The 27,473-nt window shown below is 44.1% G+C and overlaps 1 long non-coding RNA gene across 2 annotated transcripts; it reads left to right on the top strand.

Moving 5' to 3' along the window:
- The first annotated feature begins 11 nt into the window (after positions 1 to 11).
- Positions 12 to 27,473, top strand: LOC140456980 (uncharacterized). 2 transcript variants are annotated; one of them, XR_011953293.1, is made up of 3 exons: positions 12 to 136; positions 4,180 to 4,277; positions 24,515 to 27,473. It is a non-coding gene; the product is annotated as an uncharacterized lncRNA (long non-coding RNA). The 2 variants fall into 2 exon arrangements; XR_011953294.1 differs by lacking the exon at positions 12 to 136 and adding an exon at positions 164 to 625.

Raw genomic sequence — 27,473 nt, 5'->3', positions numbered from 1 at the left:
GTGTCAAGTTATTATCCTCGTGGTCAAGGAGCTGAAAAATGCGTATCATTCACTGGGATCGCGAGCTGAATGGAATGTGTTTTAGCGCCGCGTGTGATGGTTGTTAAGAAATGTCTGTTTATCTCATGTCTCGGCGGTACGTCAAAGTGAAAGTTAGCGTTTGTTGCAATATTCTGGCAAGACGTTTTCATGATTGTCAACGTTAGGTCTCAACCTCCAACTATGTTGCTTCCGGGACTGCGATTTAAGCCGCAGAGAGCTTAAAGCTTTTCCTGGTCAATAGCTTCCATCTTGATTCAGTGGGTGAGGGTAGTGCACAGGGACAGTCAGCGCAGCGATGTCACAGTGAGTAGGCGGGGCCTTCTTTAGCTCCCCTCCATTTGAGCCAATGTTTCCCGGTGGGAGGGAGGAAGGCAGGCTTATTGCGGGAAAAAGGCACTGTGAAGGGGAGTTGAAACTGGATGGGATAAAAAGCAATCATCCCGCAGATTACAACTCCTGTAACCGCCTGCAAACTTACAGGGCTCTCAGCAGCTGAATGTCTGACTGAATTCTCCCTGAACGTGGAGGCCGGGGGGGAATGGTCTGTCCCCAGTGTGATTGCACCATTGGGTGGCCAGCTCAGGTGGGTAATTGTATCCCTGTCATTGGCCTGATATTTCCACACGATCTCCATAGTGTAGGGATTTCTGCTTCTCCAGGCTGGATGGTCAGATATATTCAAATCCAAAGGATTAAATATCCATATTGTTTTTCAACTATGAAGTGTGATTTTCTCACCCTGCTCGCACCCCCCCCCCCCCCCCCAGTCTAATTTAAAGCTCTTTCCACAGTCAGCTCACTGGAACACACTTACTCCAGTTATGTAACTGGTTACAGCCTTTTCTACCGTCTACTGGGAAGATCATATGGATCAGGAGCAGCAGTAGGCCATTCAGCCACTCGAGCCTGTTCCGCTATTCTATACAATCATGGTTGAGCTGATATTCCTTGTGTCCACTCTACAACATTTTTTCTTGACACCATTGATTTCCCCGAATGATCAACAATCCATCAATCTCAGCCTTAACTATACACGAGAACTCTGTCCCCACAGCGTGGTGGCAAGGAGTTCCAACTCTGGCAGGAAATTCCACATCATCTTAGTTTTAAATTGGGTCCTTTTTATTCTGAAACTGATTTTCGGCTCTCACATAACGGGGATATCTCCTCCGCATTTAACCTGTCAAGGCCCTTATGTTTCAATGAGATCATCACATCGCTCTTGTTTTAAACTCCAATGAGACGTGTCATACTCACTCACAGGTTAAAACTCCTCCCAGTCAGTGTTAGAACCCTTATTTTCTTTTAAATCGCTTTTGGTTTGACTGTGAGAGCTGAATGATTCCTCTGGACTGTGAATAGCAGCTTGTGTTTAAACAGCGAATAAACAAGTTTTTTTTGAGCCTCGGCCTGGAAGTTAATTGCAGGCTGGTTCTTGTATGCGAATGTGCATAGGGTATAAATGGGCAGGGAAAGAGTTAAGTATTGACTTTTGTGAAACAAAAGGTTCAACTGAGCATGACTCATCAGATAAGAACGTATAGATAACAATGGGGTGCTGGGGGGGAGAGAGAATGGGACGATATTGTGGCAGTGTGCTTAACCAGACTGCAGCTGTTTGGCGATTCATCTGGGAAGTGTATGCAAGCATAAGAGGTACAGTTAGTAAGTTTGCAGATGACATCAAAATTGGAGATGTAGTGGACAGCGAAGAAGGTTACCTCAGATTACAACAGGATCTTGACCAGATGGGCCAATGAGCTGAGAAGTGGTAGATCGCATTTAATTCAGATATATGTGAGATCCTGCATTTTGGGAAAGCACATCTTAGCAGGACTTATACACTTAATGGTAATGGCCTAGGGAGTGTTGCTGAACAAAGAGAGCTTGGAGTGCAGGTTCATCGTTCCTTGAAAGTGGAGTCGCAAGTTAGTGAAGAAGGTGTTTGGTATGCTTTCCTTTATTGGTCAAAGTATTGAGTACAGGTGTTGGGAGGTCATGTTGCGGCTGTACAGGACATTGGTTAGGCTGCTGTTGGAATATTGTGTGCAGTTCTGGTCTCCTTCCTATCAGGAAGATGTTGTGAAATGTGAAAGAGTTCAGAAAAGACTTACAAGGATGTTGCCAAGGTTGGAGGAATTGAGCTATCAGGAGAGGCTGAACATGCTGAGGCTGTTTTGTCTGGAGTGTAGGAGGCTGAGGGGTGACCTTAGAGTTTTACAAAATTATGAGGGGCATGGATAGGGTAAATAGACAAAATCTTTTCTCTGGGGTTGGGGAGTCCAGAACTAGAGGGCATAGGTTTAGGGTGAGAGGGGAAAGATATAAAAGAGACCTATGGGGCAACGTTTTCACACAGTGGTACGTGTATGGAATGAGCTGCCAGAGGATGTGGTGGAGGCTGGTACAGTTGCAAAACTTACGTGGCATTTGGATGGGTATATGAATAGGAAGGGTTTGGAGGGATGTGGGCCGGGTGCTCGCAGGTGGGACTATTGGGTTGGGATATCTGGTCAGCATAGACAGGTTGGACCCTTGTTTCCGTGCTGGACATCTCTAAGTTTCTAAGTGGTGCTAGCAAGTGTGGGAGAGAACATGGTCAAACCTACGGAAGGGCTAGAGTGTTTTGAACTGGGGTTTTGGGCGGGGAAGAAAAGGGGTTGGCTGATGCCACAGCACGAAGAGTTAATGATTCTATGTTCCTGTGCTTTTTTTATATAAAAAAAGCATCAAGGAAGCTGCTTAAGTAATATTGTCACACTTATTTTTTACTACTTTAAATTTATCCCTGACCTGGTTGTTTGTCTTTTGTGTGAATTGGGCTGTAAGCAAAGGTTATTGGGCATAAATCATTGCAGTGTTCACTGAGGTGTATGCGCAGTTTGCTTTAGGGAGATGCTTGAATATTCACTAGTAACTTAAATTTTTGAAAATGTCTGTATGCCCATTTTTGTCACTGGGCTGCCTACCAGTTTGAAATACCAGACCAGGGAGTGATGGGGGGGGTGGGTGTGTTTGCAGATTTGGGGTGTGTTCTTCTCCCTTGTGAAGCTCTAGTCCATTTTTTTTTCTCTTGCTGCCCACTCTTCTCTCACCCTGTGTCCCCTCACCTCAGCATCAAGTGGTCCCAGCAGTGCAGACTGAATTAGGCTCAGCAGCGTGGACTCATGGCGGTGTCATCAGAGGTAAGTTTGGCTTCCCGGCAGCTTTTGTAGTGACGAGGTGCTCCTAGAGCTGATCTTGTGGTTGCTGCTGTGGAGGTGAGTTTAGGTTCACGGTGGCGTCTGTCAGCGCAGCTTCGAAGAAGCCAGTCTGGCTGCAGTACGAGACCCGACTATATCCATGGCAGCTGCATAGGTGCGGTGGGCTTACAGTGGACTTATAAAGTGGTAGCCAGCACAGCACAATCAGTGCCATCTGTATTGGTGAGGTCCAGTGAGGACTCATCGTGACGAGGTCATCTGTGGAGGCAAGATGTTGCCAAATAATTTTGACTTCTATTGCAGTGGCAAGGCGAAGGGGATTCAAGGCTGGCCCGCGACAGAGTACTTTCCAACTGGACACTTTCTTTACTTCGTTATTCTGCCTTTATGTTCGATGGTCTGATTTATTTTACTGCTTTAAGACGGCATGGGAAAGTGACAACACTATATTTTGTAAGAAGATGCATGTGACAATAAATAAATCAAATACAGAGTATGTTTTCCCGAGTAGCAGAGATGAGGACTGTAGGGCACAGTGTCAGAGTGAAGGGCCAATCCCTTATAACTGAAATGAGGAATTTCTTCAGCCAGAGGATGGTTAATTGTCTCCAGAAGACTGGAGGCCAAATCATTGAATGTATTTAAGACAGAGATAGGTTCTTGATTATTAAGTGATCAAAGGTTTTGGGGAGAAGTCAGGAGATTAGGGTTGAGAAACATGTTAGCCATGATTTGATTCTGCTCCAACATTCAATGGGTCGAATGGCCTAATACTGCTCCTAAATCAGTCTGATTTGGCTGATTGAGCTATTCTGTAAGGTCGTGGCTGATCTGATTCTGACCTCAACTCCACTTTCCTTCCAATCCCCTGGAACCCCAGCCCTGCTGCATTTCTAACCTCAGCTAAAACTTGATTTGTCATCTCCTTTCCCAGGGATTTATAAGGTTTGAAGGTAGCAAGGATTTATTTTCCTGGCTCCTGACATCTTTCCAGCTGCAGACTACAGCAGGAGATTTGAAACACTTTTTGTGGTGAGTATTTTTGAGCATTCATCTGCAATTTCAGGGCAGTGCTCTGGTTCTGTCGTGCTGGCGCTGATGTACTCCCTTGACTGTGGGTCTGAATCCATGTCCTTCTATTGCTCTGTTTTACCTTTGATTTGATTTATTGTTGTCTTATTCACTTTGTCCTCCCCAATCATCTCTCTGCCATTGTCTGACTTCCTCTGCCTTGAATAATAGTTTTATTTGAACCTTTGTTTGGCATTTTATTGTTATTTGTGCCGCTTTGAGATTTGAGGTTTCTGTTGCTGCTCATCCCTGGTTATATGCCTTTGTGCAATCATTAGATAATGAGTTGTTCACAGCTAGGTAAAACCTGATCTAATTTCGAAGTCAGCAGTGAATTTCAACAGTTTTGGTAAACTTCCAAAGATGTTTACTTATTTCCTATATTCTGTTTCTTTTCTCACAACATTTAACAATTGTAACTGGATAGAAAATCAGAGACCGGGCAGCCAGTACAGAAGCTTCCAAAAGCACTGTCCCTTCTTAACCTTCTTGAACTCTGCAGTCCGTATGGTGAAGCTATTCCAGATTGTTGTTCGGTAAGGAGTTACAGGATTTTCATCCAGTGATGATTTATGCTGAGATCTGTCGTGGTTCCAATGTTTGGGATATAAAACATTTAACAGAAGAGTAACATAGAAAAAAGGTATGGGAGTAAGGTCTTTTTTGATTCTTCTGTTCTGCTATTCAGAATGATCATGGCTGATCATCCCATTAAGTAGCCTGTTCCCATTTTTGCCTGGCTCCCTTTGATCTCTATCCATTTTCTTGAAAGTAGGGTGAAAGGAGCAGATAGTATGGGAAAGTAGTTAATTGGGGGAGGGGGAATTACAATGCTATTAGGAAGGAACTGGGGCACCTAAACTGGGAACAGATGTTCTCAGGGAAATGCATGACAGAAATGTGGAATTTTTTAGGGAGCACTTCTGATAGTACGAGATAGATTTGTCCCACTGAGGCCAAGAAGGTTGAAGGAACCTTGGTAACCAGGGATGTAGAACATCTAGTCAGAGAGTCCATAGAGATATACTGCATGGAAAAAGACACGTCTATGCTGAACAGATATCCTTATCTGGTCTCATTTGCCAGCACTTGGCCCATATCCCTCTAAACTCTTCCTATTCATATACTTATCCAGGTGCCTTTTAAATGCTGTAATTGTACCAGTGTCCACCACTTCCTCTTGCAGCTCATTCCATTTATGCACCATGCTCTGTGTGGAAAAAGTTGCTCCTTTGGTCCCTTTTATCTTTCCCCTCTCACCCTAAACCTATGTCCTCTAGTTCTGGACTCCCCCACCAGAGAAAAAAGGCCTTGGCTATTTATCCTATTCATACCCCTCATGATTTTATAAACCTGAGGTCCCCCCTCAGCTTCTGTTGCTCCAGGGGGAAAAAAAGCCCCAGCCTATTCAATCTCTCCCTATAGCTCATCCTGCAACCTTGGCAACATCTTGTAAATCTTTTCTGAACCCTTTCAAGCTTCTTAATATCTTTCTGGTAGAAAGGAGATGAGAATTGCACGCAATATTCCAAAAGTAGCCTAACTAATATCCTGTACAGTCAAAACAAGATGTCACAAATCCTGTACTCAATGCTCTGACCAATAAAGGATTCTTCATTATCCTATCTACCTGTGACTCTACTTTCAAAGAACTATGAACCTGCACTCCAAAGTCTTTGTTCAGCAACACTCCCCAAGACCTTACCAATAAAAGTATAAGTAGGGGTCTGGACTGTTACAAGGTAGCCAGGAAGGAACTGAGGAGAGCTAGAAGGGTGCGTGAAAAAGCTTTAGTGGGGAGGATTAAGGAAAACTCTAAGTCATTCTATACATGTGAGGAGCAAGAGAATAGCCAGAGTGAGAGTAGGGCCAATCTGGGATAGTGGAGGGCACTTGGGGAGGTCCTTGATGAATAATTTGCTTCAGTATTCACTAGTGGGGTGGATCTTGATGTATATGAGGACAGCATGAAACAAGCTGATATGCTAGAACAGGTTGATGTTAAGGAGGATGTGCTAAAACATTTGAAAAACATAAGGATAGATAAATCCTCTAGGCCAGATGGGATATACCCAAGGTGTCTACAGGAAGTGAGGGAAGAGATTGCTGCACCTTTTGGCGATGATCTTTGTGTCCTCACTGTCCACCGGAGTAGTGCCAGATGCCTGGAGGGTGGCAAATGTTGTTCTGTGCAAGAAAGGGAATAGGGACAATCCAGAGAATTACAGACTAGTCAGTCTTATTTCAGTAGTAGGCAAGTTATTGGAGAGAGTGCTGAGAGATTGGTTTAGTTTTCCAAAAAATCATAAATTCTTAGTTTGATTAGAGATAGTCAGCATGGCCTTGTGGCAGGTCATGCCCCACAAACCTTTAGTGAATTCTTTTGAGGATGTGACAAAATACATTCATGAAGGTAGTTGTGGATGTGGATTTTAGCAAGGCATTCGATAGTCTTTCATGGTAGGCTCATTCAGAAAGTAAGGAGGCATAGGATAGATGGGAATTTGGCTGTCTGGATGCAGAATTAGCTGGCCCATAGAAGATACAGGGTGGTGCTAGTTGGAAAGTATTCAGCTTGGAGGTTGGTGTTCCACAGGGATCTGTTTTGGGACTTCTGCTCTTTGTGATTTTTTTTTTAACATATAAATGATTTGGTTGAGGAAGTGGAAGGGTGGATTAGTAAGTTTGTGTCATCAACAACGTTTGGTGGATAGTGTGGAGAGCTGTTGTAGGTTGCAATGGGACATTGACAGGACGCAGAACTGGGCTAAGAAGTGGTAGATGGAGTTCAACCTGGAAAAGAGTGAAGTGATTCTGTTTGCAAGATCAAGTTTGAATACAGGGTTAAAGGTAGGATTCTTAGCAATGTGGAGGAACAGTGGGATGTTGGGGTCCATGTCCATAGATCCCTCAAAGTTGCCATCCAAATTGATTGCATTTTTAAGAAGGTGTATGGTGTGTTGACTTCTATGAGCAAGGGTATTGAGTTTAAAAGCTGTGAGGTTATGTTGCAGCTCTATAGAGCCCTGGTTAGATCACACTTGGAATATTCTGTTCAGTTCTGGTCGCCTCATTATAGGAAGGATGTGGAACTTTATAGAGGATGCAGAAGAGATTTACCAGGATGCTGCCTGGATTGTAGGTCATGTCTTATGAAAAATTTGAGGGAGCAAAGCCTTTTCTCATTGGAGCAAAAAAGGATGAGAGGTGACTTGATAGAGGTGTACAAGATAATGAGAAGCATAGATAGAATGAACAGTCGGACATTTTACCTGGGCAGAAATGGCTATTGCAAGGGGGCATAACTTTAAGTTCATTGGAGGAAGGTTTTGGGGAGATGTTAGAGGTTGGTTCTTTACACAGAGTGGATGCGTGGAATGCAGTGCCAGCAGTGGGAGTACAGTCAGATACATTAGAGACATTTAAGCAACTCTTGGATAGGCACATTGAGGGAGTGCAGCGTAGATTCACGAGGTCAATTCCTGGAATGGCAGGACTACCTTACACTGAAAGACTGGAGCAACTGGGCTTGTAAACTTGATACTATTGGATTTAGAAGACTGAGAGGGGATCTGATTGAAACTATTAAAGATGAAAGATTATTAAAGGGTTAGACACTCTGGAGGCAGGAAACATGTTTCCGCTGATGGGTGAGTGCCGAACCAGAGGACACAGCTTAAAAATACAGGGTAGACCATTTAGGACAGAGATGAGGAGGAACTTCTTCATCCAGAGAGTGGTGGGTGTGTGGAATGCTTTGCCCCAGAGGGCAGAGGAGGCCCAGTCTCTGGATTAATTTAAGAAAGAGTTGGATAGAGCTCACAAGGATAGTGGAATCAAGGGTTATGGAGATAAGGCAGGAACAGGATACTAATTAAGGATGATCAGCCATGATCATATTGAATGGTGGTGCAGGCTCGAAGGGCAGAATGGCCTACTGCTGCACCTATTGTCTATTGTCACATGGATGATAGTAAAATGAAGGGTATGTAGGTTAGTTTGATCTTTAAAGTAGCATAAAAGGTTTGTAAAACATTAGCTGAAGGGATTGTACTGTGCAGTGCTGTTCAGTGTTCAATGTAAACATTTTTTGCATCCACTGTATCTCGGGCCACTTTAAGTACTCTGGATTGCAGATTACCAGGTGCTGGCATTTGTTAGCTTTTAATTCCATGTTCCCCCCCCCCCCCCCCCCCAACACCATTTCCCTGTGAAAACTGATTTCTTTCAGTTCCTCCATTTGTGTTACCCAGCATTTTAGGAATATTATTTATCATCCTTTGCAAGAACTAAAATATGTGGTCAATTGTTCTGCATCTCATTATTTCACATTGTAACTTTCCCTGTTTCTGACTGTAAGGAACCTGTATTAATTTTCACTAACTTTTTTTATATACCATTTTTAGGAGCTCTTACAATTAATCTGTTCCCTATAAGTTCATTCTCAGACTTTGTTTTCACTCTTAATTAATGCTTTAGTCCTCTTGCTGAAACCTGAACTTTGTCTTCAAGTCTGCTGCTCTTTTTAACCAATTTGTATGCCCCACCCTTGGATCCAGTACTAACCCTAATATCCCTTGTTAGCCATAGCAGGGTCACATTTCCCATTTCATTTTGTCAGGCAGTTGCAGTTCCTCTGAGTGCTCTTTAAAAGTTTGTGATTCCAATTTATTGTAGCCTAATTATATTTCAAAAGTTTCCTGAAGAAGGGCTTATGCCCAAAACGTCAATTCTCCTGTTCCTTGGATGCTGCCTGACCTGCTGCGCTTTTCCAGCAACACATTTTCAGCTCTGATCTCCAGCATCTGCAGTCCTCACTTTCTCCCCTAATTATATTTCATACCATTGTAATTTCCTCTGTTTTGATTTTGGCCCCTAGTCTCAGAATCAACTGTCACACTCCATCTTAATGAAGTATTCCATCACTTTTTTTCCCACAAGGTGCCTCACACAACCAGATGACCAATTATTCCTTTCTCATTACTTAGGATCATAGGACTGCTCTATCATTAGAGAGATGAGTAGTGGTGCTTTAACTTGAGGGTCACCATGCCTCCGGCAAGGGACAAGGTTCAGAACGTGGGACTTTGGTGACCTCAGCTGGTACAGAAATTGAGCACGTGCTGTTGGTGTCACTCTGCATCAAACCAGCGTTCAGCCAACTGAGCTAAGCCATTTGGATCCTCAATGTATTGATCCAAATAAATCTACACACTCCAGGAATTTTTCCTGTATGGTATTTTTATGCTTTGATTTGCTCAATCTAGACACAGATTGGAGTCACCCATAAGACCACCAGATAGTTATTGAGATGTACAGCACAGAAACAGACCTTTCAGTCCAACTCATCCATGCTGATCAGATGTCCTAAATAAATCTAGTCCTATTGGCCAGCATTTGGCCATATTCCTGTAAACTCTCTTATACCCATTAAGATGCTTTTAAAAATGTAATTGTACAGGCCTCAATTTTCTCACTTTATACACGGAGCAGCATGAAAAAGTTGCCTCTTAGGTCCTTTTCTAAGTTCTTCCCCTCTCACCTTAAATCCATGCCCTCTAGTTTTGGACTTGCCTACCCCAGGGAAAAGACCCTGTCTATTTACCCTATCCATGCCACTCGTGACTTTATGAACCTCTATAAGGTCACCCCTCAGCCTCTGACGCTCCAGAGAAAATAGTCCCATTCTATTCAGCGTCTCCAAGTAGCTCAAACTCTCCAACCCTATCTTTTCTGGAACCCTTTCAAGTCTTGAGCATCCTTCCTGTGGCAGGGAGACCAGAATTACATGCAATATTCCAGAAGTGGCCTAACAGAGCTGCAACATGACTTTTTAACTTCTATACTCAATACACTGACCAATAAGTGCAAGCATACCAAACTTCATCTTCACTATCCTACCTACCTGTGACTCCACTTTCAAGGAACTAAGAACCTGCAGTCCAAGGTCTCTTGTTCAGCAACACTCCCCAGAATGTGACAATTAAGTGTATAAGTCCTGCCCTGATCTGCCTTGCCAAAATGCAACACCTCACACTTAGCTAAATTAAACCCCGTCAACCGTGCATTGGCCCATCTGATCAAGATCCCGTTGTAATCTGAGGTAACCTTTTTTTCTGTCTACTACACCTCCAATTTTGGTGTCATCTGCAAGTTACTAACCATACCATCTACGTTCATATCCAAGTCACTTGTATAAATGATAAGAAGCAGTGAACCCAGCACTGATCCTTGTGGCGTACCACTAGTCACAGACCTCCACTCTGAAAGGCAACCCTCCACCACCACCTTCTGTCTTCTACCTTCGAGTCAGCTCTATGTCCAAATGGCTAGTTCTCTCTGTATTTCATGTGATTTAACCTTGCTAACAAATCTACAATGAGGAACCTTGTCAAATGCCCTACTGAAGTCCATATGGATTGTGCACTACTCTGCCCTCATTAATCTTCTTCATTACTTCCTTTTAAAAAAAAACTCAATTAAATTTGAGGTGTGATTTCCCATGCACAAAGCCTTGCTAACTATCCCTAACCAATCCTTGCCTTTCCAAATGTGGTACACCCTGTCCCTCAGGATTCCCTCCAACTTGCCCACCACTGATATCAGACTCACCGGTCTATAGTTCCCTGGTTTGTCCTTCTACCATTCTTAAACAGTGGCACCATGTTAGCCAACCTCCAGTCTTCCAGCACCTCACCTGTGACTATCAATAATACAAATATCTCAGCCAGGGGCCCAGCAATCACATCCCTAGCTTCCCACAGATTGGGGGTACACCTGATTTCAGGGGATTTATCCACTTCTGTGTTTTAAGATGTCCAGTGCCACCTCTAATATGAACATTTTTCAGGATGTTGCTGTTTCCTTCTCCACGTTTATCTTCCATGTCCTCCTCCACAGTAAACACTGATGCAAAATACTTGTTTAGTATCTCCCCCCAAGATTGTCTTGCTGATCTTTTAAGGTGTCCTATTTTCTCTCAAGTTAGCCTTTTTGTCCTTCATGTATTTGTAGAATTTCTTTTTTGGATCTCCTTAATCCTATTTACCAAAGCTATGTCATGTTCCCTTTTTGCCCTCCTGACTTCCCACTTAAGAATGCTCTCACTCCCTTTGTACTCTTTAAGGGAATCACCTGATCGCTGCTGTCTATACCTGATATATGCTTCTTTGTTAGTATTGACCAAAACCTCAATTTCCCTCATCATCCAGTCTTGCCCTTTAGCCTAACAGGAACATACTGTCTCTGGACTCTCATCTTTGAATGCTTCCCATTTTTCTAGCTGTCCCTTCACCTGTGAATATCTGCCCTCAATCAACTTGTGAAAGGTCTCATCTCATACTGTCACACTTGGCCTTCCTCCAATTTAGAACTTTAACCTTTAGATCCAGTCTATCCTTTTCCACCACTACTTTAAAAATAACAGAATTATGGTCACTGGCCCCAAAGTGTCATCCTATTTCTCAAGGGTAGATCAATACACTAGTATTTATATCTATATAGTGAATCAGAAAAGTTTCTTATACACACTTAACAAATCCCTCTCTATCTGATCCTTTGACACTTTGGCAGTCCCAATCTATGTTCAGAAAGTTAAAATCCCCTACCGTAACCACCTTATTCTTACAGATAACAGACCTCCGAAGAAATTTCTCCATTTCCTGCTGACTACTGGGCAGTATATAGTACAAGGAGAAAGTGAGGACCATCTGCATCTACCCATAATCCGCCTTTCCACCTACCTTCACCCCCAAATCCATTATTTATCTCTCAGCCACCTTGCCTTTTCACATTCCTGATGAAGGGCTTATACCTGACACATTGACTCTCCTGCTTGTTGCCTGACCTAGAACATAGAACATAGAACAATACAGCACAGAACAGGCCCTTCGGCCCACGATGTTGTGCCGAACTTCTATCCTAGATTAAGCACCCATCCATGTACCTATCCAAATGCCGCTTAAAGGTCGCCAATGAATCTGACTCTACCACTCCCACGGGCAGCGCATTCCATGCCCCCACCACTCTCTGGGTGAAGAACCCACCCCTGACATCTCCCCTATACCTTCCACCCTTCACCTTAAATTTATGTCCCCTTGTAACACTCTGTTGTACCCGGGGAAAAAGTTTCTGACTGTCTACTCTATCTATTCCTCTGATCATCTTATAAACCTCTATCAAGTCACCCCTCATCCTTCGCCGTTCCAACGAGAAAAGGCCGAGAACTCTCAACCTATCCTCGTATGACCTACTCTCCATTCCAGGCAACATCCTGGTAAATCTTCTCTGCACCCTCTCCAAAGCTTCCACATCTTTCCTAAAGTGAGGCGACCAGAACTGCACACAGTACTCCAAATGTGGCCTAACCAAAGTCCTGTACAGCTGCAACATCACCTCACGACTCTTGAATTCAATCCCTCTGCTAATGAACGATAATACTCCATAGGCCTTCTTACAAACTCTATCCACCTGAGTGGCAACCTTCAAAGATCTATGTACATAGACCCCAAGATCCCTCTGTTCCTCCACCTGACCAAGAACCCTACCATTAACCCTGTATTCCGCATTCTTATTTGTTCTTCCAAAATGGACAACTTCACACTTGGCAGGGTTGAACTCCATCTGCCACTCCTCAGCCCAGCTCTGCATCATATCTAAGTCCCTCTGCAGCCGACAACAGCCCTCCTCACTGTTGTGCTTTTCCAGTGCCAGTCGGCCCATTGAGCCTGTTCCACCATTTGATCATAAATGATGTTTCTTGACCCCATTCTCCTGTCTTCTACTTGCTTTTGGAACTGTTGATCCCCATACCAATCAAGTCCTAACTATCTTGAACACACTCAATGACTTGGTGTCCACAGCTATCTAAAGCAGTGAGTTCCATGGAATCACCACCCTGTGGCTGAAGACACTCTTCCTCATTTCACTTCTGATGGGCATCTCTTCACACTCAATAGACAATAGACAATAGATGCAGGAGTAGGCCATTCTGCCCTTCGAGCCTGCACCGCCATTCAATATGATCATGGCTGATCATTCCTAATCAGTATCCTGTTCCAGCCTTATCTCCATACCCCTTGACTCCACTATCTTTAAGAGCTCTATCCAATTCTTTCTTAAAAGAATCCAGAGACTGGGCCTCCACTGCCCTCTGGGGCAGAGCATTCCACACAGCCACCACTCTCTGGGTGAAGTAGTTTCTCCTCATCTCTGTCCTAAATGGTCTACCCCGTATTTTTAAGTTGTGTCCTCTGGTTCGGCACTCCCCCATCAACGGAAATATGTTCCCTCCTGCCAGAGTGTCCAGTCCTTTCATAAGCCTATACGTTTCAATCAGATCCCCTCTCAGTCTTCTAAACTCAAGGGTATACAAGCCCAGTCGCTTTAGTCTTTCCGTGTAAGGCAATCCTGCCATTCCAGGAATTGACCTTGTGAACCTACGCTGCACTCCCTCAATAGCCAGAATGTCTTTCCTCAAATTTGGAGACCAGAACTGTACACAGTACTCCAGGTGTGGTCTCACCAGGGCCCTGTACAGCTGCAGAAGCACCTCTTTGCTTCTATACTCAATCCCTCTTGTTATGAAGGCCAGCATGCTATTAGCCTTCTTCACGACCTGCTGTACCTGCATGCTTGCCTTCATTGACTGGTGGACAAGAACACCCAGATCTCTCTGAACAGCCCCTTTACCTAATTTGATACCATTGAGGTAGTAATCTGCCTTCCTGTTCTTGCCACCAAAGTGGATAACCAGACATTTATCCACATTAAACTGCATCTGCCATGCATCTGCCCACTCACCTAACTTGTCCAGGTCACCCTGTAATCCCCTAACATCCTCATCACATTTCACCCTACCACCTAGCTTTGTGTCATCAGCAAATTTGCTAATGTTATTGCTGATACCATCTTCTATCTCATTTACATATATTGTAAAAAGCTGCGGTCCCAGCACGGATCCCTGCGGTACCCCACTGGTCACTGCCTGCCATTTCGAAATGGAGCCGTTAATCACTACCCTTTGTTTCCTATTAGCCAACCAATTCTCTATCCAATCTAGTACTTTGCCCCCAATCCCGTGCGCCCTAATTTTACTCACTAACCTCTTGTGTGGGACTTTATCAAAAGCTTTCTGAAAGTCCAGGTACACTACATCCACTGGATCTCCCTCGTCCATCTTCCGAGTTACATCCTCAAAAAATTCAAGAAGATTAGTCAAGCATGATTTCCCCTTCATAAATCCATGCTGACTCTGTCCTATCCTGTTACTATTATCCAGATGTGCCGTAATTTCATCCTTTATAATAGACTCCAGCATCTTTCCCACCACTGAGGTCAGACTAACTGGTCTATAATTTCCTGCTTTCTCCCGCCCACCCTTCTTAAAAAGTGGCACAACATTAGCCGCCCTCCAATCCTCAGGAACCAACCCCGATTCTATTGAACTCTGGAAAATAATCACCAGCGCATCCACGATTTCCCGAGCCACCTCCTTCAGTACCCTGGGATGCAGGCCATCAGGTCCCGGAGACTTATCAACCTTCAGACCTAACAGTCTCTCCAACACCAAATCCTGGCAAATAGAAATTCCCTTAAGTTCAGGTCCTTCAGCCACTGTTACCTCAGGGAGATTGCTTGTGTCTTCCCCAGTGAACACAGATCTGAAGTACCCATTTAATTCCTCTGCCATTTCTTCGTTCCCAGTAATATATTCCCCTGCTTCTGTCTTCAAGGGCCCAATTTTTGTCCTAACCATTTTTTTGCCTTGGACATACCTAAAAAAGCTTTTACTATCCTCCTTTATATTCTTGGCCAGTTTACCTTCGTACCTCATTTTTTCTCTGCGTATTTCCTTCTTACTAATCCTCTGTTGTTCTTTAAAAGCTTCCCAGTCCTCCGTTTTCCCGCTTATCTTCGCTAAGTTATACTTTTTCTCTTTTAACCTTATATGTTTCTTTACTTCCCTTGTCAGCCACGGCCGCCCATGTCTCCTCCTGGGATCTTTCTTCCTTTTAGGAATGAACTGATCCTGCATCTTCTGCATTATACACAGAAATATCTGCCATTGTTCCTCCACGGTCTTCCCTGTTAAGGTATTAAACCATTGAACTTTGGCCAGTTGCTCCCTCATAGCTCCATATTTCCCTTTATTCAACTGAAATATTGTCACTTCAGATTGTACCCACTCCCTCTCAAATTGCAGATTGAAGCTTATTGTATTATGGTCACTCCTTCCCAATGGCTCCTTCACTTCGAGGTCACTGACCAATTCTGGTTCGTTACACAATACCAGATCCAGAATCGCCTTATCCCTGGTCGGCTCCAGCACCAGCTGCTCTAAAAATCCATCTCTGAGGCACTCCACAAAGTCTCTTTCTTGAGGCCCGATACCATCCTGATTCACCCAGTCTACCTGCATGTTAAAATCCCCCATAACAACTGTAGTAACATCTTTGCGACAAGCCAATTTCAGCTCCTGATTCAACTTACACCCTACATCCAGACTACTGTTTGGGGGCCTGTAGATGACTCCCATGAGGGTCTTTTTACCCTTAGTGTTTCGAAGCTCTATCCACACTGACTCTACATCCCCTGACTCTAGGTCCGCCCGCGCAAGGGACTGAATATCCTCCCTTACCAACAAGGCCACCCCACCCCCTCTGCCCGTCAGTCTATCCTTACGATAGCACGTGTAGCCTTGAATATTCATTTCCCAGGCCCTGTCCCCATGAAGCCATTTGTGCACTTGGATTCTAGTCTCTATGGAGATAGGCCCTTTGGACCAAACTGTTCCATGCTGACCAAAATGTCCATCCACGTTAACTCCATTTCCCTGCACTTGGCCCATGTCTTTCTAAGCCTTTTCTATCCACATACCTATCCAAATGCCTTTTAAATGTTGTTGATATACCTCCCTCAACCACTTCTGGCAACTCATTTCGTATGCGTACCACCCTCTGCGGAAATAAAGTGGTCCCTCTTTCCCTTATTCTTTCCCTTATCTTCAATTGATGCCCTCTAGTCCTCAATTCCTCAACCCTGGGAAAGAAGATGGAGTGCATTCACCCTATTCATGCCTCTCATGATCTCATACACTTCTATAAGATCCCCCTCAGTCTCCATGCTCTAAAGAAAAAATCCTAACCTGTCCAACCTCTCCCTATAACTCAGACAGTCGAGTCCTTGCAACATCCTTGTATTTTTTTTAAATTCATTCTTTCCAGTTTGATAACATCCTTCCTATAACAAGGTGACCAAACTGAACATGATGCTCCAAGTGTGGCCTCAGTGTCTCATACAACTGCAACATAACTTCCCAACTTTTATACTCAGTGCTCTGACTGATGGCCAGTGTGCCAAAAGCCGCCTTCACTGCTCTGTCGACCTGTGACTCCACTTTCAGAGAACTGTGCACCTGAACCCCAAGGTCCCTCTGTTCCAATACACTCGTTTAAGGCCCTACCATTCACCATGAATCTGCTACCTTGATTTGAATTTTCAAAACGCAAGACCTCACATGTATCTATATTAAACTCCATTTGCCATTTCTTGGCCCAGTTCCCCAGCTGATCAAGGTCGTACTGCAATTTCTGAACCTTCTTCACTGTCCACAATACTGCATATTTTATTGTCATCTGCAAATGTACTAATCATGCCTTGTACATTCTCATCCAAATCATTGATATCGATAACAAACAGCAATGGGCCCAGTACCGACCCCTGAGGCACTCCACTAGTCACAGGCATCCAGTCTGACAAGCATCCTTCCTGTATTAAACTTTGCTTCTTATCATCAAGCCACTTGTGTATCCAATTTGCCAGACTCCCCTGGATTCCAAGCGATTGAACTTTCCAGAGCAGCCTACCATGTGGAACCTTGTCAAAGGCCTTACTGAAATCCATATACACTACCTTACTGCCCTGCCCTCGTCAACCTTCCTGGTCTCCTCATTAAAGAACTTTACCAAATTTGTGAGGCATGATTCCTCACGCACAAAGCCATACTGTCTCCTCTTAATCAAACGCTGTCTTTCCAAATGCCTGTATATCTTATCCCACAGAATCTTCTCAAGTAAATTTACCTATCATAAATGTTAGGCTTACTGGTCTATAGTTCCCAGGTTTTTCTTTGCAGCACTATTTGAATAAGAACACAATATTCACTCCCCTTCAGTTTTCTGGGAACCTTTCCTGTGGCTAACGATGATGCAAAAATATCAATTTCTTCTCTAGCCCCTTGCAGTGTTCTTTGGATATATTTGGTCAGGACCAGGAGATTTATTTCCCTTTCACACATTCTAATACATTCAACACCACCTCTACTGTGTTATGGACTGTCCCCCAAGGTATCACCACTAACTTCCCCAAGCCTTTGTCTTTCTCCATGGTAAACACAGGAGAAATATTCATGGAGAATCTCAGCCCCTCCATGTGGTTTGACACATCCATGTCCACTTTGGTCCTTGAGGGGTACTATTTTCTCTGTAGTTATTCTTTTTCCTTTAACATAGTTATAGAACCACTTTGGATTCACCCTAATTCAAGCCAAGGCTATCTCGTGCCCACTTTTTTGCCATCCTGATTTCCTCCTTCAGAAAGCTCCTGTATCACCTATATATCTCCAGGGATTACCTTGATCTCAGCTGCCTGTAGCTGAGCCATATCTTCCTTTTTCTGGTCAAAGCCTCAATATCTCTTGTCATCCAGGGATCCCTATTCATGCCAACCTTGCTCTTCACCCTCACAGGAACATATAGACCTTGAACTCTAGCTGTCTTATTTTAAAGGCCTTCCACTTGCCGGAGGTCCTATTTGCCTGCAAACAAACTATTCCAATTAACCCCTGCAAGTTCCTGTCTAATTCCATTGAAATTCACTTTGCCCCAAGTTAGGACTTGAACCTTAGACCAGTTTTGTCCCTGTCCATAACTTCTATAAAATTAATAGAATTATGCGCATGAGTCCTAATATGTTTCCCCACTGTTACCTCCATCACTTGTCCTGCCCTACTTCCCAAGAGTAGGTAGAGTTTTGCCCCTTCCTGAGTAGGACCTTGTATATACTGCTTGAGGAAACTTTACTGAACGCACTTAACAAATTCCACCCCACCTAAGCCCTTAACGCTATGGCCGTTTCAGTCTGTGATAGGAAAGTAAAATCCTCTGCTCTGACAACTCTATATTGCTCCTGCAAGTCTCCCCAGTCTTCCTATATATTTGTTCTTCTAATGTTTGTTGAAATTTGGGGGCTTATGGTACAACACTAAAGTCACCGTTCCCTTAGCTCCACCCACAAAGCCTCAATTGGATGATCCCTAGTTATTAAATCTGATGACTGCTGTTATACTTGTCTTAATCAAAAATACAACTCCCCCTCCCCTCCTTCCACCACCCATGTCCTGCCCAAAATCTGTACCCTGGCACATTAAGCTGCCGGTCCTCTCCCACCCATAGCCATGTTTCTGTAATGGCTATAATATCCCAGTCCCACATACCTATCCACTTTGAGATCATCGACCTTGCCTGTCAGCTGCCTTGCATTGAATTAGATGAGAATTAATTTTACACCCTGTTGTGTTCCATCCTGACCTGTTCTTCAACTGATTATTTCTGATTACTGTATCTCCTTTCAGCCTCACACTTGCCTCCCTGCTGTTAAGGATGCACCCCACCAATCTAGTTCAAATCTTCCCTGTCAGTACTAGCAAACCTGGCCACCAAGATATTGGTCCCCCTCCAGTTCAGGTGCAACTTGTCCCTCTTGAACAGGTCACCTCTGTCCCAGAGAAAATCTGATCTAAAAATCTGAATCCCTGCACCAATTACTGAGCCACACCTTCATCTATCATATACTCATGTTCTTACTCTCACTATCATGTGGAACTGGAAGGAATCCAGAGATTATCACCTATGAAAGCTTGGAAATAAGTTAAAAACCAAGCTCTCTGTAATCACACTGCAGGACATAATCTCTATTTCTACCTATGTCATTAGTGCATGTTTAGCACTACTTGTCAACAGGCCCATGACTATCTACTCTGCAGTGCAGGTAACAACTTCCAGGCTGTAATGTATGTGTCAGGATACTCTCTCTCTCTTGCCCACCCTCTGCTGTTGAAACATCTTCTCCACCTCCATTCTATCCAGGCCTCTGTGTACTTTAAATTTCGATCATGTCCTCCTGTTACTTCTAAACTCTGTTGGACCCAAGACTGGAGTCCTCAACTGCTCCTAGTATGACAAGACCTTAATCTCTGGGATCACTCTTGTCAACCCTCTATGAACCCCCTCCAAAGCCAGCACAACTTCCTTAGATATGGGGCCCAAAACTGCTCACAATATTCCAAATGTGGTCTGACTAGAGCAGATATAGCCTCAGCTATATGACTCTGCTTTTGTATTCTAAGACCCTTTTGAAATAAATGTTAAAATGGCATTTGCCTTCTGAACTGCCAGACATGATGGTCTTCCACATTCCTGATGGCAATGGTTAAATTCGTTAAGTTGGATGATACCATCAGCATCCATACAGGATGACCAATGGGCTGCCAAGAGAATGTGGAAGCTGAATGTGAAATTGTTGCCCCACAAACATTGGGGAATCCCTCTTTGACTCTCAAGCAGACTGGTGGGAAACAGTCAAGAGGAACATAAAGGTTTTTCATCCTCAAATATGTTCAGAAGGTGAGACAGATGGGGCAAAACTGTTCAAACTCCAGAAATGCATGCAGAACCTATTGCTGCTGCAGACAATGGGGATCGATGTCACTGAGGATCTCCATGGGGTGAAGACATTGATGGGGTCACTTATGGAATATAGTGTGCAATTCTGGGCTCCCTCCTGTGGAAAGATGTTGTGACCCTTGAAAGGGTCAGAAAAGATTTACAAGGATATTGCCAGGATTGGAGGTTTGAGCTATAAAGATAGGCTGGGGCTGTTTTCTCTGGAGCATTGGAGGCTGAAGGGTGACCTTAGAGATGTTTATAAAATAATGAGCATGAAAAGGATAAACAGCCAAGGTCTTTTCCCTGGGAAATCAAGAACTAGAGGGTTGAGGGTGGTGGGGGGAGGAAGTGAGGAAGATTTAAAAAGGGACCTAAGAGGCATCTACTTCACGCAGGGGGTAGTACGTGTATGGAATGAGCTGTCGGAGGAAGTGGTGGAGGTAGTACAATTAGAGCACTTACAAGGCATCTGGATGGATTTATGACTAGGAAAGATTGAGAGGGACATCAGCCAAGTGCTGGCAAATGGAACTACATTAGGTTAGGATATGTAGTTGGCATGGATGAGTTGGACCAAAGGGTCTGTTTCCATGCTGTACATATCTATGATTCCATGACTCCCCTTATTAACCTTATGAACACTAAGTCCCCTTGTGCTTAATTTTGAAGCCTCACCATTCAGAGAGTAGTCTACACCTCTACTCTTCTGACAAGGTGCATAATCTCTCTTTCCCACATTGTATTCCATCTGTTTCTTTGCCTACTCACTAGCCTGTCCGAAGTCATCCCCCAGCCTCCCCGCTTCCTCAATACTACCTGTCCCTCCACCTACCTTTTGTCAACTGCAAGCTTAGCAACCATGTCCTCAGTTCCTTCATCAAAATTGTTCGTGTATAACATGAATAATTGCAGTCCCAACACTGACTCCTGCAGAACTTCATGAGTACCAGTTACCATCCTGAAAAAGACCTCTTTATTGTTGTGGTTCTGTTCGCCGAGCTGGGAATTTGTCTTGCAAACGTTTTGTCCCCTGTCTAGGTGACATCCTCAGTGCTTGGGAGCCTCTTGTGAAGCGCTTCTGTGCTGTTTCCTCCGGCATTTTTACTGGCCTGTCTCTGCCGCTTCCGGTTGTCAGTTCGAGCTGTCCGCTGTAGTGGCCGGTATATTGGGTCCAGGTCGATGTATTTGTTGATAGAATCTGTGGATGAGTGCCATGCCTCTAGGAATTCCCTGGCTGTTCTCTGTTTGGCTTGCCCTACAATGGTAGTGTTGTCCCAGTCGAATTCATGTTGCTTGTCGTCTGTGTGTGTGGCTACTAAGGATAGCTGGTCGTGTCATTTCTTGGCTAGTTGGTGTTCATGTATACGGGTCATTAACTGTCTTCCTGTTTGTCTGATGTAGTATTTTGTGCAGTCCTTGCATGGGATTTTGTACACTACATTAGTTTTGCTCATGTTGGGTATCGGGACCTTCGTTCTGGTGAGTTGATCTCTGAGCGTGGCTGTTGGTTTGTGTGCTGTTATGAGTCCTAGTGGTCGCAGTAGTCTGGCTGGCAGTTCAGAAATGCTCCTGATGTATGGTAGTGTGGCTAGTCCTTTGGGTTGCGGCATGTCCTTGTTCCGTTGCCTCTCCCTTAGGCATCTGTTAATGAAATTGCGAGGGTATCCGTTTTTGGTGAATACCTTGTATAGGTGTTCCTCTTCCTCTTTTTGCAGTTCTGGTGTGCTGCAGTGTGTTGTGGCCCTTTTGAATAGTGTCTTGATGCAACTTCGTTTGTGTGTGTTGGGGTGGTTGCTTTCGTAGTTCAGGACTTGGTCTGTGTGTGTGGCTTTCCTGTATACCTTTGTGGTGAATTCTCCGTTCGGTGTTCTCTGTACCATCACGTCTAGGAATGGGAGTTGGTTGTCCTTTTCTTCTTCTCTAGTGAATCGGATTCCTGTGAGTGTGGCGTTGATGATCTGGTGTGTGTTCTCTATTTCTGTGTTTTTAATTATTACAAAGGTGTAATCTTTATCCCTACTTGCAACCTCCTGCCAGTAAGCTTGTCCTCCATCCATGCCACTACATTGCCACTAACACCATGGCCTCCTGTTCTGCACTTCATCAAATGCCTTCTGGAAATTCAAATAGATCACATCCAGTGGCTCTCCTTTTTGAAGAGGTAACCACCAAGTTAGACAAAGAATTCTAATATTTTCAGGTGTAACTTCCTCCTGACAAAGCCATGTTGACTCTGCCCTGTTTTACCATGCACCTCCACGTACTCTGTATCAAACTGTGCAAAGACCATCAGTGTACAAACACCAAGTGTTCCCACTTACTGAGGTTGTACCTGTCCCTGGCAGTATGAAGGAAAGGTCAAGCGTCCAAATAGTTGGATTGTCACATATTGCCTGTCCCTTGGAATTAGTGCAGGGGAAACCCCTTTTGACTAGTCCATCAGGAAGTAGTTTGCACGTAGTGTCCTTGAGACCTTTCAGGAAAAGGAGAGGATTGATCTTGTCGGGAAGTTCCCTGAACAGTCATTTCTGGTGATGAGACATTCAGCCAAAACTTTCCAACAAGCACCAAGATGTTGCTTGGCTGGTGGTGAGAAGGGCACTCCCTGTGAGATCCTTCATGGATGTGCAGACTCTGCATCACAACACAATGCCATTAAAATGACTGCATGCAGGGTGAGACTGTCTCACACCACCTGCTGGAATGTGCCTTTGCAAAGGAAGTCTGGAAGAAGATGCAGTGGTTTATGTCAAGGTTTGTCCTGAGCAGCTCTGACGCAGGACTCTGTGCTCTACAGTCTGTCCCCTGGGATTCACGCTGAGGCAAACATGTGCCTGAAGGACCATCAACTCAGTGAAAGAATCTCTTTGGTTTGCCTGAAACTTGTTGGTCTTCCAGATGAAAGAGTTAACCTTAACCAAGTGTTACAGATTGGCACACTCCAAGGTCCCAAACTACTACTGAGGAATGCAGTAAAGTTCAGGCAGTTGCTGCCAAGGCACAGTGAGGAACTACTGTCTGAGGCCTTTCTGCCAAAGGACAATAGGGGTCAGTTCTCTTATTGGACCCTCCCGATGCCTCAGATGTAAATAGGTCCCAGAACTCAGCTTAATCAGAAATGCATTTAGGTTAGTTGGAACTGTTGAGCAAGTCAAACCCCAATGTTTCTCTTTGCACACAAAAAATGTATCAATCTGAATTACTTTAGTAACTGTATGTACACAAAGATTTCCTTTGGCAAAACAAATTCTGAATAGTTCTAATCTAACTTGCATCAAATTTTAGCCTTGCTCATGTCCCAGTTATAAAGAGGCTCGCATTCACTGCTGTGACCATTCTCCCACAGTATTGCTCAGTGAGGAGTTGCAGGATTGTCAGGCAGCAGCTATAAAGAAACAGCAAGATGTTTCCACAAGAGGACATTGTATGCCTGGGAGGAGGAAGGTGATAGGCGATGATTCCCCATACATGCTGCTTTTGACCTTTCTTTTTGAAGGAATGATTTGTCACAGTTATTCCTGTGATGTAGATGGAGGAAGCAGTTTCCTTAAGTCTCCCACTGCTCTCACTGTCTCTACTCTTATTGTGGAGGTCAGTGTTAGATTGGGGTGGACAATGTTTTAAAAAAAACACAAGCAGCACTCCAAAAGCTAGTGCTTCCAAACAAACCTGTTGGACTATAACCTGGTGTTGTGATTTTTAAAAAAAATGTTTCAGCTTTCTCACCTTATTGAGGGCTGAGTCTTAGATTTCACAGAATCTCTACAGCATGGAAGCAGGCTCTTTGGCCCTACAAGTCCATACCAACCCTTAGTATCCCACCCAAACCCATTCTGCATTACCCTACATTTACCCCTAATCCACACCCTGATTAGGGATGAACACTACACTATAGGCAACTTAGCATGGCCAATTCACCTAAATTGGACATCTTTGGATTGTGGGAGGAAACTGGAGTACCTGGAGGAGAATACGTGCAAACTCCACACAGTCACCCGAGGCTGGAATTGAACCTGGGTCCCTGGTGCTGTGAGGCTGCATTACTAAACACCTGAGCAACTGGGTCCCTGTCCCTGATGGACATTCATAAACTGGTTGGGTTTTTATGACAGGTGAAACTGTGTTGCTGGAAAAGTGCAGCAGGTCAGGCAGCATCCAAGGAGCAGGAGAATTGACGTTTCAGGCATGAGCCCTTCTTCAGGATTCCTGAAGAAGGGCTCATGCCCGAAACGTTGATTCTCCTGCTCCTTGGATGCTGCCTGACCTGCTGCGCTTTTCCAGCAACACAGTTTCAGCTCTGATCTCCAGCAGCTGCAGTCCTCACTTTCTCCTAGGGGTTTTTATAACAATCTAGTAACTTTTCATGGTCACTATTTGAGTATTTTTCTCCATTTCACAACCTGCTTTTACTGTCTTAAATAGTTCTCTCTTTTCTCATTACTTATCTTTTCCTGATTTAAATTTGTTTTACAGAGAATCACGGAGGCACACTCACGAGCAAGAATTCCAAACAAACATCCCATCAAGATCTGAACGTGAAAACCATTGGATATTCAGTGTTTTGTTTTTGGGGGGGGGGGAAAGATTTCAAACATCAGTGTGACTGGAAATGGACCAAGACACATCCACAGTTGAGTTCTGGTGAACTGTCTGTGGCCAGGTCTTGAACCAGTTCCACAGACTTAATAATATCACACTGTGGTGAGAGACTGTATCCCTGTCTTGTGTATGAGTGAGGAGTCAGTTGCTCAAATGGAGGGACATGAGGATACCTGCACTACAGAGAAACCATGGAAGTGTGGGGACTGTGGGAAGGGATTTAAACACCCATACCTCTTGGAAACTCATCAACGTAGTCACACTGGGGAGAGGCCATACACCTGCTCTGTTTGTGGTAAAGGATTCACCCGCTCATCTGACTTTCTGAAACATGAACGGACTCACACTGGAGAGAGGCTGTTCATCTGCCCTGAATGTGGGAAAGGCTTCAGGGACTCATCCAGCCTGCAAAAACACAAGCAAATTCACACTGGGGAGAGGCCATACACCTGCTCAGAGTGTGGGAAAGGATTCATTCGATCAGCCCACCTGCTGACACACCAGCGAGTTCACACTGGAGAGCGACCATTCCCCTGCTCAGAATGTGGCAAAGCATTCTCTCAGCTATCCAACCTCAGGACACACCAACTGGTTCACACTGATGAGAGACCTTTCAAATGTTTGCACTGTGAGAAAAGCTTTAAACGCACATGTGACTTGCTGATACACCAACAGCTTCACACTGGGGAGAGGCCATTCCCCTGCTCTGTTTGTGGGAAACGATTTATTCATTCAAAAAATCTTCTGAGACACCAGCGAATACATACTAGTGAGAAGTTATGACCTGCTCTGGTAGGAAATGAATTACTTTGTCATCCCACCTGCTGAGACACTAACATGCACAAATAACTGCAGGGCAGGTGTCTGATGTTATTGCTGTTCTTAAATTAAACTTTTCCTCACGTCACCTCTGCATGTCTTTCCCAAAACCTTTTAACTGCACCTCCCTAATCTTTGGATCATCATGATGTGGAGGTGCTGGTTTTGGACTGGTCTGGACAAAGGCAGAAGTTGCACATCAGGTTATAGTCTTAACAGGTTTATTTGAAATCCCAAGTTTTATCACTTCACCTGACAAAGGAGCACTGTGGTTTCAAATAAACCTATTGGATAATAACCTGGTGTCATGTGACTTCTGACTGAGGCCATCACAATATGGAACCAATATTTTATTTCTGTACCTGTAAACTAGTATACTTGAAGCATGGTATCAGACCGGGCCTGTAGTTGTGAGTGATAGAGATTCTTTTTTTAAAAAAGAGGCCAGCAAATTTTCCTTGCTTTTCTCCCTGATATCTCCATTTTGAAGTTCAAACATCCATATGTTTTGCTCGCTGCTTTCTTAAGTCCCACCTGCTCTGGAGTGGTTTAAAACAGATTGTGCTTTTTTTATTCCTCAGTTGATGATTGAAACATGTCCATGGGTCTGTTTCTGCTGAAAGTAATGCCAAAATTAAAGGAAGTACCATTCTGGATGGCAGTGAAACAAATCCACTTTGTGTTAAATGCACTGTATCAAGTCTTGATCACCCAGTTCTCTGGGGTGGGGTAGGGTGGAAATAATCCCCAGTTAGTGGTATTGCCACCATCATTGATGCTGTCACTTATGCAATCAATCCAACACAGTGGACTGTTTCTCCATGCTGGAATGCTATATTTCAGGCTGTCTAATCCAGTCCAAATTCTTTCCATAGTCAATGGACTGGAATGTTCTCAGTTGATTGAGTGTTTCTCAACACTTTTCCAGTGAGGTTCATCTGAGATCTTTTCCCATTGACAAGCATTTGTCCTTTCTCATTTAAATGCCAATACAATGAGGGTTGTGACAAGTGACTTTGATTTTGACATGATTGGATTGGTTTCCCGTCTGCCAATCCCAACCTGATGGTATCCCTGCAAATGAAGGATCGGAATTTGGAAAACCGAATTCAATCATCCTTTAACTATCTTGCTCCCTGTCTCAGTGGTGGACTGTGTGATGGATTATAATGGTGCTTAACCAATGCCCTGGAGACCTGATTGATCAATGTGACAGGATTGACACACAGCATTGCCCTTTGATGTGAAGGGCACTGCTTGTCACTGGCCACGCAGGTGTTTTCCTATCTTCCTGGTGGTGGAAATTGAATAAAGATTCATGCGCTTTGTGTCTTTCACTGTGTCTCACACCTGCACACACACACCCCATGGTGCTGGGGAAAGAATAAGCACTACGGTAGTGAGGGGGTTAAAAAACAAAAAATAAAACCAAAACAAATAAAAGAAAAAATAGTGTCAGAGGTTCTGCTCACTCAGAGCTCGTTCTGATGAAGCTGGATCAGTGTGTGTGTGTTCAACGACTCTCCTCCTTGAAGGTGTCTGAGAGAAAGGGGACTGTCTTTGGACCAGCTGTGAAAAGAAAAAGAAATGTTACAGGATTGATCCATCTACCTGGAGGGCCAAAAAGCAGATGCACTGGAACAGTGAAATCTGGTGCATGGGATGTGACAGGGGAAGCCAGCAGAGGGTGACACTGTATCATTTTAAACAGCAAATGGCCAGAGAGAGAAAGAGAGACAGACACTCTGACTTAGAATTGATTAATTAAAAAATGATGAATCAAAGCATGTCCCATTGCAGGCAGAGCTGGGTGTGCACACATACTGACACACAGGTACAAAACCAGATTCATATACATAGACACATTCAAACTTCCCTCCCTTTTGCAGAGTTGGTCACATCAAGACACATGCACAAGATAGAAAAAAATGCACGTGGACAAAGTCATGCAGACACTCACAAACACATCCTTACAGAGATACACAATGTCCCATCGTATATTGATCCGCTTAAT

This window comes from Chiloscyllium punctatum, chromosome 31 (genome assembly GCF_047496795.1).
Source record: "Chiloscyllium punctatum isolate Juve2018m chromosome 31, sChiPun1.3, whole genome shotgun sequence".
Taxonomy (NCBI): Eukaryota; Metazoa; Chordata; class Chondrichthyes; order Orectolobiformes; family Hemiscylliidae; genus Chiloscyllium; species Chiloscyllium punctatum.
The sequence above is the reverse complement of the archived record's forward strand: the minus strand, read 5'-3'. Positions and strand labels throughout refer to the sequence as shown.